Source organism: Camellia sinensis, chromosome 8 (genome assembly GCF_055761805.1).
Source record: "Camellia sinensis isolate YWXY chromosome 8, ASM5576180v1, whole genome shotgun sequence".
In the NCBI taxonomy this organism is placed as follows: Eukaryota; Viridiplantae; Streptophyta; class Magnoliopsida; order Ericales; family Theaceae; genus Camellia; species Camellia sinensis.
The window spans coordinates 164,543,188-164,563,409 of NC_138968.1; the positions used below are offsets into that span (position 1 = coordinate 164,543,188).

General features: G+C 37.8%; 1 pseudogene; it reads left to right on the top strand.

The window, feature by feature from the left end:
- The window catches only part of LOC145798246 (putative glycosyltransferase At3g07620), a 46,850-nt pseudogene extending 33,863 nt beyond the window's left edge, over window positions 1–12,987 (top strand).
- Window positions 12,988–20,222: the final 7,235 nt, after the last annotated feature.

The following is a 20,222-nucleotide window of genomic DNA, read 5'->3' on the forward strand; positions in this document are numbered from 1 at the left end:
TTTGCCATGCCATGACTCTGTCTAAAGTGGGTTTTGTTATTCTTTGCATGCTCCATATACTTGTAGAACAAATCTTGCTTACTAGCTTCATATGCATGATGTTTTGACTCATCATCCTAGCATGTTTTGGTTTTGCTCCAGCATGATTTTGTCCTTGTTTTAGGCTTTCCTAGGACTATTTTGGGCTGCCATGGCCATATCACTCTTGTTTTGTATAGCTATAGTGTAAATGCTTAGGCTAGTCTTGGGTTTTGAGGCCTCTGCCATGCCATACATGTGATGTTTCCATGCTTTGCCATCATTCTAAGTGTTATTTCAGTCCATGAAATGTGGCCATACACTTGTATTTTCCATGCTTTTAATGCCTTGGAGCCTTGGCTCATTATGCCTCAAGAATGAACTTTTGTGCATGTCATTAAGCCTAAGCCCTTGGCTCATCATTTTAGTGCATTTTTGGTCTTGTTATACCATGATGTAACTCTGTTTTATGCTGTCCAAGTCGTGCCATGTTTGGTTTCAATAGGTGTAGTGCATTGTCTCTTTTATAGCTTTGCATGCTCCTTGTTTTCGGACTTGTGGTCTAGCTCGTGTTGGCTAGCTTCGAGCTTGTTTCTGGTCTTGATTGGACCTTCCTTGGGACTGTTTTAGGTTCCCTTGGCCCTTTGGGGCTTGCTTTGTATGGCCATGGCTTATGTTCCTTTACTTATTTTTAGCTTTGAGCATCCTAATATGCCATACTTGCATTGTTGAGTTGATTTGGCATCAATTTACATGAGATTTCAGAGCTTAGGGTGCTGTCACATATCCATGCTTATTATTCTTTAAGTGTCCTTAAGAGTTGTATCATTATGTCTTAATCCTTGAGCCAATTGGCATGCATGTTTGCCTTGCCATCTCATGTTTTTCATACCATCAATTCATCACTTTTGGCCACTGATTTGGGCCTATTCGAGAGCTATCCATTTCGGTTTAAGTCCATCCCTTGCATGTTGTTGCATGCTTGTCTTGCATATTGTTGTATGCTTGCTTCATTTGGCATGCTATGCATGCTTGCATGATTAGGATTGCATGCCTATTGCATGTCAGTTGCATTGTATCATGCTCATATACTTGTTGCATGCTTGAGTTGTTGCATTGCATGTTTGCATGCTTAAGTCATATTGCATGTTTACCATGCTTAAGTTGTATTGTTGTTTGGATTAAGTGTTAATCTGAGCACGAGGAATGAGGGGCGTTTCATACTTCAAGTGATGAAACGTGTCTTAATTCTCAGTCGCCGACGCTCTTGATTATCCGTGATAGAGTTCTAGGCATTTATGTGTTTATTTGTGCATTCATTTCTCATTGATTTGCACAAGTTGGATCTTTGGCCATCATGCATCGGGATGCGTAATTGATGGTCGTGGATCCGACTATGCCTCTCCGTTGATGTTTCGAAGTGATATGGGGTGGCATAGTGCGTACATACCCTTGGGAGACCCTCTATTTTCTCTATTTTGTGCTCTGCTGCAGCTTGGTGTCCCAGCACATCAGTGGCCGGCAGTGCCTTGTAGATGGCCGGCACCTCCTCATCCTTGGCCAGCAGTGCCCACCTTTGGTTGGCAGGTGGTCGGTAGTAGCTCCCATGGCCTGCAGGCCACTGATGCACTCCCCAACATGTTTTTGGTAAGACCCAGCAGCTAGTTATGAAGGGCACCCTATAGACAGAGCCTCAAAAGAGCAACCGGAGAGCGTTTCGAGGCGAGAAATTGAGCGCGAGCATGCATACCTTTTCTACTTCTGTGAACAGAGCCGGAGCAACTTTGTTTATTGCTTTTCATTGGTAGTTAATTAATTTGTTAATTAATTAAGTTTTGTAATAATTAGTTGTAGCTAGTTATTCATTCGGTCATGTAATAATTAATTAGCTTGTTAGTTAGTTAATTAGTTGGCATGTATTATTTATTCGGACCCTCCATCGAGAGGGCAAATTTTGTAATGAGTGTGCGTGCGTGTGTGCATGTCTTCCAACCTGCATTTCTTTCTCTCTTTTACTTACCTGCTTTCGTTGGTTAGTTTTAGGTCATGTTTCAAATTAGCATACTTATGCTTTGCATGTTTGCATCCATTCATCTGTCTAGCATACTTATGCTTCGCATGCTTGCATACATTCATCTATTTTGCATGCATCGAGCTCGGCGCATCATACTAACTGCATTGTAATTCGATACCAATTTGAATACATGTATCAATTATTGCATCTCATATGCCATCTTAGAATAGCCGAGCCTATTTCTAGTTGCATTTTGTATGTGTTGCATTAGCCATCTTAACATGAATTAGGATCATGCATTGATTACTAACGAGTTCTTTGTTTTGGCTCGAAGTACACTGCGAGTGTTTACGCTTTAACATACTGCATGTGTGTTAATATTGCCATGAAAGCATGCTTGCCATGAGGCTAACTGCTTAGTTGATATAACTGCCTGAATGCCTGCGGGTGAAGGTTAGATTGCTTGAATTGGAACAATTCATTGAAATCCGCATTTTAGCCTACTTACGAGTAGCAAATTTCAAACCATTTCCAAACAAACGGATATGCGATGCTTTGTTCCAAATTAGGCGATCTAGTCTATACTTGTTTTGCTGTGCGTATCACATAGTAATTCTAGCTAATTAACCGGAATAAGAACGCATGTGTTTTAAAAAATGAGCTATCATGTTTAGTAGTGGCCGATCTTTGATCGGGCGAGCGAGGGTGCTCATAGCTGACCTTCCCCAATCGTACCCAAGTTCCCAAGCCGAGGCAACTTTGGTGATGACGGATACGTGGCCTTAGGCAACGAGGCAGGGTTTCCTAAATTTCCCCAAAAATAAAATATTTAGGTGGCGACTCTGTATCTGGCAAAGCAGTCCATGTTTGGCACTTCTTTACAAAAATTATTTTTCTAAAACGATTTGCCGGATTTGGACTCTTTGATGATTTATCAATCTCACATTGCACATTGTGAGATCAGATTATGAACCGTGACAATTTGAGTCCGAACTGTAGCACGAAGCCCAAGGGCGCGTCTACAGATGTGTTAGGATCTCCTAATGGTTTGGGTAATACGAGATGCCTGGCATTGACCCCGAAATCACTTGCCACAGACTGAATGTGGATAGGACAGCCAAACCTGTCATCTAGCGAGCAAGAAGGCCTACATTGATGCATGTTGAGGCAGTAGAAGAGGAATTGGATAAACTTCTGGAGGCTAGAGCCATTACCTAACATGGCTATCAAACACGGTTGTTGGGAAGAAAAGGAATGGGAAGTGGAGGGTCTGTGTGGACTTCACCAGTTTGAACAAGGCTTATACCAAAGACAGTTTCCCACTCCCTAAAATTGACGAGTTGGTGGATGCCACTTCTAGATATGGAAGGATGAGCTTTGTAGACGCTTACAGGGGGTATCATTAGATAGCCATGTACCCCCTAGATGAGGAGAAAACTGCACTTATCACCCCAAAAGGGTTGTATTGCTATAGAGTGATGCCTTTCAGGTTGAAAAATGTAGGAGCAACTTATCAGAGATTGGTGACCAAGATGTTTAGACATCTGATAAGCAGAACAGTGGAGGTATACATAGATGACATGGTCGTGAAAACTAAGGAACCTGAGGATCATCTAGAAGACTTAAAGGCAGTTTTTGATATCCTTAGAACATATCGGCTCCGACTCAATACATCGAAATGCGCATTTGGAGTTGGGTCAGGTAAGTTCTTAGGATACTTGGTTACCAAAAGGGGCATTAAGGCAAGCCCGGATCAGATCAAAGCCATCTTAGAATTGAAGAGCCCAACATCGGCAAAACAAGTGCAGATGTTGACTGGAAGGGGTGCAGCCCTGAATAAATTCATAAGCAGAAGCTCTGACAAATGTAAACTTTTCTTCAGCTTAGTAAAGAAAGCCACAGACTTCTTATGGATAGAAGAGTGCGAAGTCGCCTTGGCCGACTTGAAGAAGTATTTGACCACAGCTCCAGTTCTCTCAAATCCAGTACCTGGAGAGGAGTTGTTCTTATACTTGGCAGTTTCAGAGCATGCAGTGAGTGCAGTAGTAATCAGAGAAGACAATGGAGAGCAAATGACAGTTTACTACATGAGTAAAACCCTAGTAGATGCAGAGACCAGATATTTACTCTTGGAAAAGCTGCCACTAGCTTTAGTAATGGTTTCCAAGAAGCTGAATCATTACTTTCAAGTCCACAAAATTGTAGTGTTAACTGAGCATCCTTTGAAGTCCCTGTTGCAGTAGGGAGACCTGACAAGGAGAATAGCCAGATGGGCAGTGGTGTTGGGCCAATATGACCTGGAATTCAGACCTAGACCAATAATCAAATGCCAAGTTTTGGCCGACTTCATGGCTGAGTTCACACCAGGCGCCATCATACATCGGGCTCCGTTGAGTCGAGGTATACGATGTCCAAGTGAACAAGGAGAAACCCAGGTCGGGATAATAGAACAAAGAAAGGAAGAGAAACTCAGGCCCTGCAGTATTTACATCGGCGACTCCTTCTGGCTGTTTATTGATGGGAGTTCAAACCGACAAGGAGGGAGGGCAGGAGTAGTGCTAATATCGCCAGATGGGTAGATACTGGAATAATCCATTTGTTTGGGGTTTAAGGCCTCAAACAATGAAGCAGTGTATAAAGCACTAATCACGGGATTAAAGTTGGCAGTAGCAATGGAAGCTGACGAGGTAATAGTCTTCTGTGACTCGCAGCTTATCATCAACCAGGCAACAGGCAAATACGCAGCCCGAGATGAAAGGATGTCGGCATATGTAAAGGAGGTGGGCAGACTGGTAGCCTTATTCTAGAATTATTGACTACGGCAAGTTAGCCGAGATAACAACAGCCATGCTGATGCTCTGGCCAACCTAGCTAGTGCAATGAAACCTAGGGAGGCAAGGACAATAATGGTTGACTGCTTGTCAGGTCCAAGTATAGAGCCACTGAACATAGAGCATGAAGCAATGTGCGTGGAGATGGGTCCAAGTTGGATGGATGCGATAATAGTATTCCTTAGAGATCGGAAACTGCTAGATGATCACAAAGAGACACACAAGATCAGGCTGAAGTCCGTAAGGTTCAGTCTAACAGCAGAGGGACATCTCTACAGAAGATCTTTTACTGGACCCTTTCTGAGGTGTGTGCATTCTTCATAAGTTGAAGACTTTCTGTATGAAATACACAAAGGAGTATGTGGAAGCCACACTGGGGGCAGGTCACTTGCTCATAGGACCATTACTCAGGGATACTAGTGGCCCTACATACAGAAAGATACTGAAGCTTATGTCAAGAAGTGTGAGAAATGCCAGATGTTTGCACCTTTGATATATCAACTAGCAATAGACTTGAACCCAGTGTCCAGCCCTTAGCCATTTGCCTAATGGGGCTTGGATCTTGTTGGACAACTGCCTCAAGCAACTGGACAAAGGAAGTTCCTGCTAGTGGCAACAGATTACTTCACAAAGTGGGTAGAAGTTGAACCCGTTGCAAAAATTCGGGACGTTGATGTAAAGAACTTCATATAGAAGAACATCATCACCAGGTTTGGGATCCCAAGAGCAATAATAGCTGACAATGGTACACAGTTTGACAGTAAGCTAATCAAGAGCTTCTGTGCAAAATACAAAATCAATAACTATTACTCTACTCCAAGTTTTCCTCAGAGTAATGGTCAAGTAGAAGCCTCCAATAAGGTTATCTTGGATGGAATCAAGAAGAGGCTAGAAGCAGCAAAGGGAAAATGAGTGGAAGAGTTGCCCAATGTACTTTGGACATATGGAACTACGCCGAGAAGATCAACTGGGGAGTCCCCATTCGCCATGGCTTATGGCACAGAAGCAGTCATTCCACTAGAGATCGGCATCCCAGGGATCAGAACCCAAGGAGTTGAGAATGGGACCAATGAGGCATTCCTAGTACGAGATCTGGATCTGTTAGAAGAAAGAAGGGAGAAAGCAGTAATTTAGCTAGGGGCATACCAGCAGCAGCTTACTAGGGCTTATAATAAGAAGGTTAACCCACGAGAGTTCCAAGTTGGGGACCTTGTCCTAAGAAAGGTCGTCGGCAACAAGAAGGATCTCAGAGAGGGAAAGCTTGGCCCAAATTGGGAGGGACCTTATAAAATCATCTTGGTCTTGGGCAATGGTGCGTATCGGCTTGAAGACAGTGAAGGCAAAGAGTTGCCGAGACCTTGGAATACTTGCAACTTGAAGTTTTTCTATCATTAGATTTTTTGTTTTTTAAAGTTTTTTGTTATTAGCCGAAGTAATTAATAAAATTTTAGCTTGATTTTTTATTTCAAACTTGTGTAACACGGTTGACCAGTCCCTTGACGATGTTTCTGGTTAAAACATGACGAATAACTTAGACATGTTATATGGCAGAGTTGAATTATACTTGCATATAATAGAGTTGAACTAAGTTGGCGATGTTTCTAATTAAAACATAACGAATAACTTAGACTTATTATATGGTAGAGTTGAATTATACTTGCATATAATAGAGTTGAACTAAGTTGACAATGTTTCTGATTGAAACATGATGAATAACTTAGACTTATTATATGGCAGAGTTGAATTATACTTACATATAATAGAGCTGAACTAAGTTGGCGATGATTCTGATTGAAACATGACAGGTAACTTAGACTTATTATATGGCAGAGTTGAATTATATTTGCATTTAATAAAGTTGAACTAAGTCAGATTAATCTAGACTTGCCATATCAGCAGAGTTAAACACAGATTGAAACTAAGTACCTATCAGTTAGATTAATAGTGGGACCAAGGTTGATAACCTCGGTCAGTCTTTTCTTTCGAAACAATTTGAATGACAAACTGTACTTAATCCTGTTTTGTTGCTTTTAATAGAGATTTGAATATTGAGTTTCGTACCATTACTGTAAATATTCTCGTATTTTTTGTAAAAAACAGCCAATGTTGGAGAAGAGAAATTCAGAAAAAAGGAAAAAGATTTTCAAAAATACTTTGCAAGAATCCCTCACATGTAGATACATCCATATCCCCATCCACAATTCCAATCATTGGACATTACTTGTTATCGACAAACACTTGGGGACTTGGAAACATTTCAACTCTTTGAGACCAAGAAAAGGAAAGGGCAAACACTACAATGTTGCATATCAACCGGTAAGAACAATTTCAGATTACCATTACAATAATCAAATGTAAATCATTACATACTTTATATTGATGTTTTTTACAGCAAATAATCATCAATGAATACATGAAGGATACACCTTGTCAAGTAGAAAAAGTATGAAATCCTAATGTGAAGATTGAATTAGTCAAAGACAGCCCTCAACAAGAAGCAATGACGTATGTTATGTTTATTGTAACTAACAAATTTTAATATCTTTTTCAAAAAAAATTTGTTTTTTCCTTAACTACGTGAAAATAATTTCTGTAGGGTTGAGTGTGGAATTATTGTTTGCTACATCATAAGACAATACATAAGGTATCAACCAATTCGAAACACATTACCACCAGGCACATGCACAACACTGAGAGCAGACATGGTACATGAGTTCCTCAGTGATCCACAAAGATCAATCAGAGGCAAGTACAAAGATTACAACATTCAATGAATCTTTTTGATGTGTAACTTAGTGAAGTCTTTTTTGTCACACTCTAATACAATGACTAAGGTTTTTGTTGATAGTTGCAAGCATATTGCCTCACAAACATATTACAATTTTGTTGACGTGTAATGGAATATTTTGTCATACTCTCAAAGATATATGCACCAGGGCTTCTCTTGATGTTTTTGTCCATATTTCCAGTTTCCATTATCCTCTTCCTCACACTACTATATGGGAAAAGTGAAAATAGTGTTACATGTGAAAATAGTGGACACAAGACTTTACTGTATCACAATCAGTGCTTTGTTGATGTTTTTGTTTATATTTTCAGTTTGTATGCAGTGTTTTGTTGCCTCACAATATTATCACATTCACTTATTCTGAAGTTTAAAACTTAAAACTAAGAATATTTTCAATTTTATACAGTGTTCATTCAATTTTTAAAACAACAATATTATCAATACAATTTATTTGATGCCTCACAATATTATCACAATTTGAAAAACTAGAATTCGAAACAAATAATATTTTCGCTTTCAGTCCACTGTTACTTTATTCAAAGCATAAAGCATTGATCACATCTATTTAGAATATTAATTCACATTCATTCAATTGATCACATTTATAACTAGTTCCAATTCATAACAAGAGCCTCACACTATTATAAAAAAATCAACTATTTTGAACTAAAAACTTAAACTAAGAATATGTTCACTTTTTATACAGTATTCACATAATCTTCAAAACAAACATTCAACAGTCAAGTTTATTTACAAAAGCCAACCAAACAAATAATTCACATTAAAAACAAACACAAAGCCAACCAAACAATATTGTCACAAACAATTTCCAAACTAAAATTCGAAACTGAGAATATTTTCACTTTCAATTCAATGTCACTTTATTGAAAACATAGAAGATTATTATTTAGCTCTCAACAGTACAAACTGCTACTTCAAGAAATTTATGAATATGAAATTTTTACAATGACAAACCACCTACATAAAATCACAAAGCCTCCTTACACGATTTCTTATTGTGATTGCCAACCTTCCCACATCTACCACAAGTAATTTGCCTTACTTTCTCACCATTAGAACGAATCCTCTTCTTATTTGGCCTTCATGGTTGCTTCCTAGACAAAGGAGAAGAACAACATCACTGTCACCATCGTTACAATCTGGTTTCCAAATTGAAGGAACAAGATATATTGGAAAAGAATAAGACTCTCGATAACTTTGAACATAGAAGTATTGATCAACAAATAAACTCAAATCATGTCCACTCTTTTGTATAGCACTAACTCTATGTGCACATGGAAACCATTTTAACTGCCACTCGCCACAAGAACATATTCATCTACTAATGTCAATTGAAACAAATGGATGTGAATGCACCTCATAGACATCATTCCCAGATGAACTAGCAATCCATGGCCTCGAAGTATTAAAAGCATCATGCAACTTGGACTCTATTTTGGGGCATATCACACCATTCTATTTATTAACAAGCTCCCTCATTTTAGCAATTTTCCTCATCAACTTAATTCTTATACTATCAATCAACTTTGTGATAGGCAAATGGCGTTCCTTCCGTATCTACGAATTGAAGGATTTCGCTACATTCGACCACATCTCTCCAAAGCGTTGCCCTCAAAAATATGCATTATGCCAATGATCATATGATATGTCATCTAAAAACTTTTCAACTCTTGACCAACCTTCAGTCTTTAACTCAACCAAACATTGATGAAATGTTTCTTCAGTTGGAGCATATGCACATTTCCCAAACAAAGTGATCAGCTTTTCTTTCAATCCACGAAACATACCACGCAAATGATGCCTCAAGTTCATCTTTAAATGATATAAACAATAAGCATGCAAAGTCGTTAGTAAAACCTTTGGCAAAACTTCAACTAATCCAAGGTTACGATCTGACACAATTGTAATATTTCGTTCTAGTGAAACAATTGTACTCAAATGCTCCAAAAACCAGCGCCAGTTGTCTTGATTCTCTGAGCCAACAATTCCAAAACAAACAGGAAAGAAACCTGCATGTACAGAACAGAAAAATGAGAATATTCTATTATTCTTAGAAAATGGTAACACTTTAGCATTCAAAATATCGAATACTAAAATGAATAACTGTAAAAATAAAAAATGCATATACAACAACAATATTATATAAAATTTTAAAAATTCAATCATATTTATAAATTGAGAACTTTCTCAATTCCAGAAAAGAGAAAATAGATTTCTTGTGTACCTTGATTTCCACCTTTTCCTGTAGCAGCAAGTAAATTTCCTCTAAATCTTCCCTTCAAAAATGTGCCATCAAGGAACAAGAGAGGTCGACAATAATCAAATCCACCAATGGAACCATGAAAAGTAACAAATAATCTCTTAAACCGTTTAGTATCATCATCACACTCAAACTCAATGTGACTCCCTGGATTGCAACTCTTTGCAACATCAACATACCATCTTAACTGGTCAAATGACATTAAGTAGTCTCCAAAAATATCACCCGTTGCTTTCTCTACTCCCAACAAAGCTTGACGATAACTAACTCTCAGCCTATACCCCAACTTAAAATCCCAAACAACATAAACTGGACGTGTCAATGGATTATCATGAACACCTTCAATAATCAAATCAGCAACTAAATCAGAACTCATACGAGAATGATTCATTGTACATACTTCAGCACCACATGTGTGGACATTGTTGAGTTTCCTTATATAAAAGAACCCATTAGCATTCTCCACTCTACCATGAACATTCCACATACAACCTTTGGTCTCTCTAAACAAACATTGTGCGGTAACACGAACTTTATCATTCTTAACAAATACGAACTCAAATCCACATTCAATAGAAAAATTCGACAATGCATTACGAAATTCAACAATTCCACCTTCAAATTTATGTCCTATATGTGTAATACTAACTGCCCAACCAGCAGACAACAGTGTTTTTTCCTTGTGTCAACAAAATGATGGTAACATATCAACCTCTTCTTCAACCTCCAACCTCGAATTCCTATTAGATGATGTAGATGATCTGTTTGACAAGTTTGCAGACTTAATGTTGTCATGAGACAATACAATATCACAAACTTCAAGCTCCAACATTGACTCTCTTTCTCCATAATCCAATCTTTTGTTGAGATTACCACAGTCAATGGTTGAGTTTTTTCCTCTCACAACAACATCAATACACTTTGAATCAAAGTGCACAACTAATGCCAACAACAATTCTAACTCCTCATTATTGTCCAACGTACAACTAGGATGTCCAGGCAATGAGTAAGATAGGCAAGCGTTATTAGATTGCGAACTATCCCATTTCAAACATTGCTTATCAACCAACTAATCATATGTAACATTCCGATCAATCTTAATTGCAAATGTGCAACCATTATACTTGCACAACGAAAAAATCGGGACACTCATAGAACCTCCACTCATCTTTCAATCTAAAAAAAAAAAGAGATCACATCACTAAAAGCTAGTATAATACTCAATTTATTGAAACTATAAAACCAGAACAAATACTTCAAACAATACTAAGAACTTTCTCAATTTTCACAAATCACGTTTTCAATTCATAAAATACTAAACCAAACCGAGAAATCATTTAACAACTCACGTCTTCAATTCGTAAAAATCCAAATTATTCAACATATTCTCATAAATAAATTCAATCAAAACTAAAGAAAATTCTAAAAACACATAACAATGCTTCAATTTATAAAATCGACACAATACATACCTATAAACCATACATACCTGTAAAATCGAAACAATACATACCTATACAAAATCAAAATAATACATACCTATAAACCAGCAGATTAATTCTTCAATTTATAACTCCAAATCGCACATAACAAACTCCAACAGATTTCAACTCAAAAGGCCTCAATTACAAATCTGTCAAAACTGAGAAACCACTTTACCTATAATAGCGAACCAAGCGAAGAAATCCCTCAAGATCCTTCTCGATTCGAATCTTCATCTACTTCCTTAACTGACTTGTTTTCTCTTCCTGATAAATAACGTCAATGCTATTATATATACACTTGTTTGGATTAAAGGACAAAAACATAAATGAGACTTATTGGTTCAAAAAATTTTTGGTAGGACCTACCAAATATGTAGATAGGAATTTTAGGTAATTATTCCTTCTTCTTTTTTTCTTAGATATGCAATAAACCACTAATTTTGAATCATACTTGGATTTTTATTTTCATTATTTATATTTTTCTTAATTTTCAACCACTTTCACTCTCCATCTTAGGCCTCGTTTGGGAACAGGATTTTTAGGTAACTTTTTAGATTTTTGACTAAAATATGATGTAAAAAATAATAATATATTTGGGATAACTTTTTAGCTTTTCACGAAAAGATGTGCAAAAAGTAGAGAGAAAATGAAATCTTTGATTTTTTGGTATAGGTTGTTGGCTTTTTTATTTTTTTAATAATTTTTTGGCTTTTTGGCTAAAAAACCACTTGCCAAACGAGGTCTTATTTTCCATTCAAACGTTTGCCATGTCACAGGGGCCGCATGCAACGCGGTATGTTCCATAATTATACTTCACCTCAATCTGGATACTCTACAATGCAAACACCTCCGAGCACTTCAATCCAAAGAAAGATGCAAATCAACCTCAAAATAGGTGAAATCGAGGGACTCACAGGGGGATTGCCTCCCTCCAACCGCACGGTCCTAGCCTTCTTCACGGGTGGTGCATACGGTCGCATTAGATCTACATTCCTCAAACACTAGAAAGAAAAAGATGAACAATTACTCATCTACAAAACTCTCCCTAAGGAAATGTCTTACCCTGACATGATGAAGAAGAGCCGGTACTGTTGGATCTTAATTAAAATTTTAAACCTAAAGTTGGCATGAAAATTTTATTTGTGTATCATTACACATTGTTAACACTTTTTTTTTTTTTTTGTGAAAAGTTAAATTAAGTGTTTTTAGTATGTAAATCCTCTAACTGGTACTGTATTTGCCCGAGCGGGTGGGATATGGCGAGTCCAAGAATCGTGGAGGCAATTTATGTAGAGTGTGTACCGGTTTTGATCTCCCAGCACTATGTCCTGCCCTTCGGTGATGTCCTGATTTGGAACTCATTCTCTGTCCAGGTTTCGGTCATTTACATACCCAACTTGAAGAAAATTCTTCTAGGAATACCAGAGGACATTTATCTGAGACTGCAGGAGGGAGTCAAGGAAGTGCAGCGGCATTTTCTAGTGAATGATCCTCTGAAGAGATACGACGTGTTCCACATGATAATTCACTCGATCTGGCTTAGGAGATTGAATTTTCTTGTTTATAGTTGATTGATCAATTGTCAAGAATACAAAATGTTTTTTTGTAACATCAAATGAGATTAGGATTTATCATTTCAAATTAGTTAAAACTATTCAAAAAAAAAAAATGTTGTAGTACGAATGCAACATTGTTATGTAAGAACAACCATTTAAAGAGAGGAGGGCTTTCTATTTCTTATTTCTTGTGTTATGAGAGTAAAAAGAGAAGAGAAAAGCGAACTCTTTGTATTCAATATAATTAATGAATAGGTACACACTCCTTTATATAGGAGAGCAGATAAGTATATACAGAGAATATACTATAAGAGATAGGTACAAAAAATATCCTAATATATGTTAATATATTAGATATACTATATTAACCCCCCTCCCCCTCAAGCTCAAGGTGGTAAAGCAGATATCAAGTTGAGCTTGGAAAGTAAATCAGAAAATTGTCCTAGAGGATGAGCCTTGGTGAAGATGTCAGCTATCTGACCAGCAGAGGTAACAAAGATAAGACGAACAGTGCCACTAGTAACGTGTTGTCGGATAAAGTGACAATCAATCTCAATATGCTTGGTGAGATCATGGAAGAAATTATTATGTGCAATCTGAATAGCACTCTGATTGTCACAATAGAGGGTAGTGGCAGCAGGATGGGGAATTCCTATATCAGTAAGAAGCCAACAAAGCCACACAAGTTCTTGATTTGTATCCGCAAGAGCACGATACTTAGCCTCAATACTAGAACGAGCAACAAGAGTTTGCTTGTTGCTACGCCAGACAATGAGAGAATCACCCAAGAAGAAGCAAAACCCTGTAGTAGAGTGGCAGTCAGTAGGATCCCCGGCCCAATCAGCATTCGAAAATGCATGTAGCTGTAGAGAAGAGTGTGCTGAGCAGTGAAGACCATGGAAAATAGTGCCTTTTAGATAGTGCAAAATGCGAACTAGAGCATCATAGTGTGGAGAGCGAGGAGCAGCCATGAACTGACTGATAATGTGAACAGCATAGGCAATGTTGGGACGAGTAACCGTGAGATAGACAAGACTGCCAACTAGCTGACGATATAAAGTAGCATCAGATAATAGGTGACCGTCAAGAGGTGTGAGACGAGTCTGAAGATCAACTGGAGTAGTAGAAGTCTTGCAATCGGCATGACCAGCACGAGCCAAGAGATCAGAGATATACTTGGCTTGTGTTAGAAAGTAACCAAAAGGATCATGAGAAATTTCCAAGCCGAGGAAATACCTAAGAAAATCCAAATCTTTCTCCTTAAACTGGTGACTGAGGAATTGTTTGAGACTAGAGATACCCACTGTGTCATCGCCAGTGATAATAATATCATCCACATAGAGAAGAAGAATAATAATGCCACACTCTGTTTGATATATAAACAAGACAGATCATAAGCATTGGAGGAGAAGCCAAAGTCATAAATGGTAGAACTGAACTTGGCAAACCAGGCACGAGGAGCTTGTTTCAAACCATACAAAGCACGACAAAGTTTGCAAACTTTGATGGATGAAACAGAGGAACCAAGTGGAGGTTGCATATAAACTTCCTCAGTGAGATCACCATTGAGAAAGGCATTTTTGACATCCATCTGAGAAAGACTCCAATGGCGAGCAGCAACAACTGCTAATAAGCTACGAACTGAAGTAAGACGAGCACCAAGAGCAAATGTTTCCTCATAGTCAATCCCATACTCTTGAGCGAATCCCCGGGAAACAAGACGAGCTTTGTAACGTTCAATGGAACCATCAAAACGAGTTTTGATCTTATAAACCCATTTACAACTAACGGCAGTCTTGCCAGGAGGAAGATCAACCACATCCCAGGTATGAGTTTTATCCAAAGCCTACAGTTCATTAGTCATAGCTTGCTGCCAAAGAGGGTTAGAACAAGCCACACAATAGGAAGTAGGTTCACGAGTGGAAAAAGCAGTGGAACCAACAATATAATCACGAAGAAGAATAGAAGGTTGTTTTACCCGAGTGGAATGCTGATCTGCTAGAGGAGATGGTCGTGGAGAAAGAGAAAGCTCTACATGAGATGATGGAGGAGGCATAAGACCATCATCAGATATAGAAACCTCATGATTGACGGTAGGCATAGGCAACTGTGAAGGCGGTGGACCGGAATCTGCATCAAATTCAAGTGACAAGTAGTCTATATTAAGATCAGTAAAAAAAACAGGGAATGGGTGGAGTGTGGTAAATGAAACTTAGACAAAGTAGAGAACATTTTGTGTTCCAAGAAAACCACATGACGAGAAATACGAAGACGCTTGGAGACTGGATCCTAACAACGATACCCTTTATGTTCTATACCATACCCCAGAAAACAGCAAAGACGAGAACGAGGTTCTAGTTTAGTGTGTTCATGAGGTTGAAGGAGAACAAAACAAGTAGAGCAAAAAACTTTAGGAGTGGTGTATGTAGGAGGAGAACCATACAGACGTTCATAAGGAGAGAGATTGGCTATGAGAGGAGTAGGCACACGATTTATGGTGTAGACAGCAGTGAGAGTAACTTCCCCCCAAAACTTTTCAAGACATGAAGAGGAGATGAGAAGGGCTCAAGTAGTGTCTAGAATATGACGATGCTTTCTTTCAGCGCGACCATTTTGTTGGGATATGCTTGCACAAGAATGATGAGATTGGGTGCCTTGTGCCCGAAGAAAGGAAAGAAAATCAAAATCCAAGTATTCCATAGCATTATCAGAACGAAATATTTTAATAGTTTGAGAAAATTGAGTATGGACCATGGTAGAGAAATCATAATAAATTTGTTTAAGTTCAGACCGATTTTTGAGAAGAAATATCCAAGTATAACGAGAAAATCATCAACAAAAATCACAAAATATCTAGACCCCCCTATGGTCGGGGTGGGAGAGGGTCCCCAAATATCGGAATGCACAAGTGCAAATAGGGCAGAAGAAACAGAATTACTTTTATTAAAAGGTAATACAGGCTGTTTAGCAATTTGACAAGGTAAACAATCAACATTTTCAGAACTAACACGACCTAACCGACCACTAGAAACCAAAGTTTGTAAACAACTAAAAGAGACATGTCCTAAACGACAATGCCAAAGATGAAAAGAAGACATAGAAGTAGAAGCAACGGAAGAGGCAACAGAAGCAGTAGCGGATGATGTAGATGGAATGAGAAAATAAAGAAGCTTGAATAGACGTCCATGCCTATGGCTTATCCCAAGGATCTGTTTCATCTGAGGGTCCTGCACCAAACAACCATTGGTAGAAAAAGTGACAGTGAGACCAAGGTCACACAATTGACCAATAAAGATAAGGTTTAATTTAAGAGCAGGAATGAAATAAACATTAGAAAGAGATACAGTGGAAATGGAAATTTGACCAATGTAACAAACAGACATATGAGAACCATCAGCAATATATGTAGGGGGAACAGAAGAGGATGATCAAAATAGAAGAAAATATAATAGAATCAGAGGTCATATGATTACAGCAGGCGGAATCAAAATACCATGAAGGATTACTTGATATGATTAAAAAAGAAGGAGAATGAAGAGTATCGGATTTGGCAAGCACCTGCTGGATAATAGACTCAACATCATTCATAGAAAATGATGGAGCAATAGAAGCAGTAGAGTGGGGAGTCCAAGAACTCTCTGAGGCAGTAGCAGCAGTAGCAGCAGGACGAGAACCATGAGCAGATTTGGACTGATGCCCATAACGTGAAGACCCTTTCCTGGATGAAGAAGTAGGGGGAGCTCGAGGACAACTGTTTTGGAGATGACCCGGAGTAGTCTTGTGAAACAGTAATTCAAACAAATTTTATAACAACTTGGATTTGAGAGCAAGACTTGATTTTTAAGGAAACTTTCGCATGATACACATACACACTACTATTTTTCTATCCTTATCGAGAATAGTAGTGATATGCGACAAAGAATAACTTGCATTGAAGTAATGCATCAAATCACACACCCCATTCACCAACTCAACTCTCTTTACATATCATCACCTTATCTAAAGGGTTATTGATTGTTACTTGGGTATAGTCTTGGAAGAGAAAAGATTAGTTTCAAGATGTGGCTTCCAAAGAAGCCCCTTTGGGCTCCATCTTTGTCCTGCTCAATCACTGTTTCAGTACTCTTACTTGTCACCCCTTTGCTTGTCTTCTCACTAGTTGGTTGTACACTTGGTCCTCAGAGATCTTGGTTTTCATTCCACTCTCCTTGGCCTTGGAGAGTTGGTTTTTTTAGTTCTTATTCTCTGCCTGTGAATGAAGAACTAGACAGGCCTCCCAATTTGGAAGGTTCTTTCATATTGAATAGTTCATTAGCGCACACACTGCTGGCTGAAGAAACAGCTCTTCAATCTCTAGTAAGTAATTCAATATGTATGTTATCATCATGGTTTAAAATATCAGCCCACCATATGCATCGGGTTTTTTGATTTTTCAATATATTGAGGGAAATGAAAATTGTATACGTAATAGTTGCTTCTGATACATATATGTTCAAACTATTCATAACTGATACTGTTGATTAATTGCTATGAAGTTAAAAAAAAAAAAAAAATAAATAAATTAGCAGTTAATGATTTGAAAATTTACTCAATATTCTCGACATAGCAATTAATCAACAGTATCAGTTATGAATAGTTTGAACATACATGTATCAGAAACAACTATTACGTATGCAATTTTCATTTCCCTCAATATATTGAAAAATCAAAAACCCTATCTACCGTAACGCCAATGCATTTCACCGGTACAAAAATCAATCCAAAACTTAATTCCACAATCTTCTTGTTTTTTTATTTTATTTTATAACTTGGACCAACTAATTTTTGTACACGTTGTCATTTGCGTTGCGAAAACGTGTGGGAGCTATCTAGAGATGGAGAAATTGTTCGAGATATATGTGTATGAAGAAGGGGAGCCACCAATGTTCCACAATGGTCTGTGCCAGAGTATATATTCGACTGAGGGATGGTTCATCATGGAAATGGAGAAGGGAAATTTTTACAGGACCAAGGACCCTGACCAGGCTCTTGTGTTCTTCCTTCCGTTTAGTGTGGTGATGATGGTTCAGTACCTCTATGTGCCTGGTGCGCTTGAGTACCATGCCATAGGCCGAGCAGTCGTAGACTACATAGACATTGTAGCTCAAAGACATCCCTTCTGGTACCGCAGCCTCGGCGCAGATCACTTCATGCTCTCTTGCCATGATTGGGTAAGTCGTTAATTTTTTCTTTTACTCTCTTTTTGTTTGTTTCCCTAGAAAATATTTTGAGCAAATTATACTAATAGCTCCTACACTTTTGGCCTTAATTTTTGTAATTTTATTTACATTGATTTTGATATTAAATTTATAAATTTGTTTTAATTTGGCTTAATTCATGGCACTCGTTTGTATTTTTTTATGAAAAATATACACATAATTTACATGTATCATACTTTTAAGAGTAAAATTATAAATTTTCTTAACTAAATGAGTATACATCAATTAACTCCGTGACTTTTTTTCATGAAAAATGGTAACCAAAGTTATTAATTGGACCAAATAACACAATATCTAAAATTAAGGATCAAATTCAAATTAATTAAAAATATAAAAACCAAAATGATAATTAAAAAAAATGTAAAAATTAATCGTGTAATTTGTCTAATTTTTTTTAATAAAAAATAATTCTCCATGTTTATTAGTGGTTGTGACGGTGTAGGCGGAAGGGGATAGTATAGGTGGTGGTAATTATAGTATGATGACAGTTGTAAAATTTTAAAAAGTGAGGAAAAAAAAAAGGTTTGACTCAAATAAATTTACTTTCGGTTAAATTGTTTTTTATTATATCAAACGCGATATGCAACACAAAACATCCTAACAACCAGAGCATTAGTACCCATCAACAAAAAACAAAAAAACAAAAAAAAAACAGAGCATTAATCTTTATTTTCTGAACCTTGAATCAATAATGTTCACTAAAATGTCTTGCATGTATCACAGGGGACACACACATCTTACGTACCACACCTGTACAACAAGATTAATGCTTGGGAGCACTAAAAAGTGAGCACTAGGGGGAGCACTAATAAGGTGGCTCCCCCTTGATGTGATGGTTGTCTCTATTTTTTTTTTTTTTTTAACATTTTTCAGCTCATTAGAGCTGTTAATGCTTAGTTTTTTAATGGTCTCAATCATTTCTGTATACAGCAACTCTATCAGAGTTCTCTGCATACGTTCCCCTTCAAGAAATCCATCTCTGAACGGGCGAAATCACGGGTCTCCAAGGCGACCCCTCTCCTTCCCACCACCCAATCCTAGCCTTTTTCACAGGCCGCCTCCACGGCCACATTTGAAACCTCCTCCTAAATCACTGGAAAGAAAAAGACAGCGACATCCAAGTCTACGACAACCTTCGAGTCTCCTACGAATCAATGTTGAAAAATAGTCGATTTTGCCTATGTCCTAGCGGGTATGAGGTTGCCAGTCCACGTGCGCGTGTTCCTATCCTAATTTCGGATGGTTATGTATCGCCATTCAGTGATGTTTTAAATTAGAAAGCATTTTCAATTAGCGTGGTGGTTAAGGATATACCGAATATTAAGAAAATACTTATGGGCATTTCTCAGAATCAGTATTTGAGATTGCATAGGAGAGTGAAACAAGTGTAGAGCCATTTTGTGATCAATGGACCTCCTAAAAGGTTTGACATTTTTCATATGGTTATTCATTCTGTTTAACTCCGAAGGTTGAATGTTCACATCCAGGATTGAGATTACTCACTCTGTTTGGCTTGGTATTTTTTGAATTTGTTCTGTACATGTGCAGTTAGGTTCAAGATAAAAAAATTCTTGGGTTTAGAGAAAGTTTGAAGATTTGGTAGTGATCTAATAATAATTTTGTGAGTCGATTTCTGATCACACTGCCAAACTTGAACTCAGCTGGAGAACATTGGCAGAATAGATTAAGCCCGAACGACCTGTCACAAAAAGAAGAGATTTTGGCGGTGGTTCGACCACCCGGGGGCACTCCGACCATCAAGTCAATTATCTCTCAAAGATAGCAAAAGTGCTTAACTCACTATTCACAATACAAAAAGCGTACCTTAGACCCATGAGGGTGCCTCTCTTTTATAGCCAACACTGACCTAATCCCAATAGAAGCTTAGCTTCAATGGACTTAGGATTACTACTAATCTTGGACTCCTAGCAGGATTAGGATAAACTCTCTAAGAGTCTTATCTTTATCCAAACTAAAGTCCCCTTTTATTCT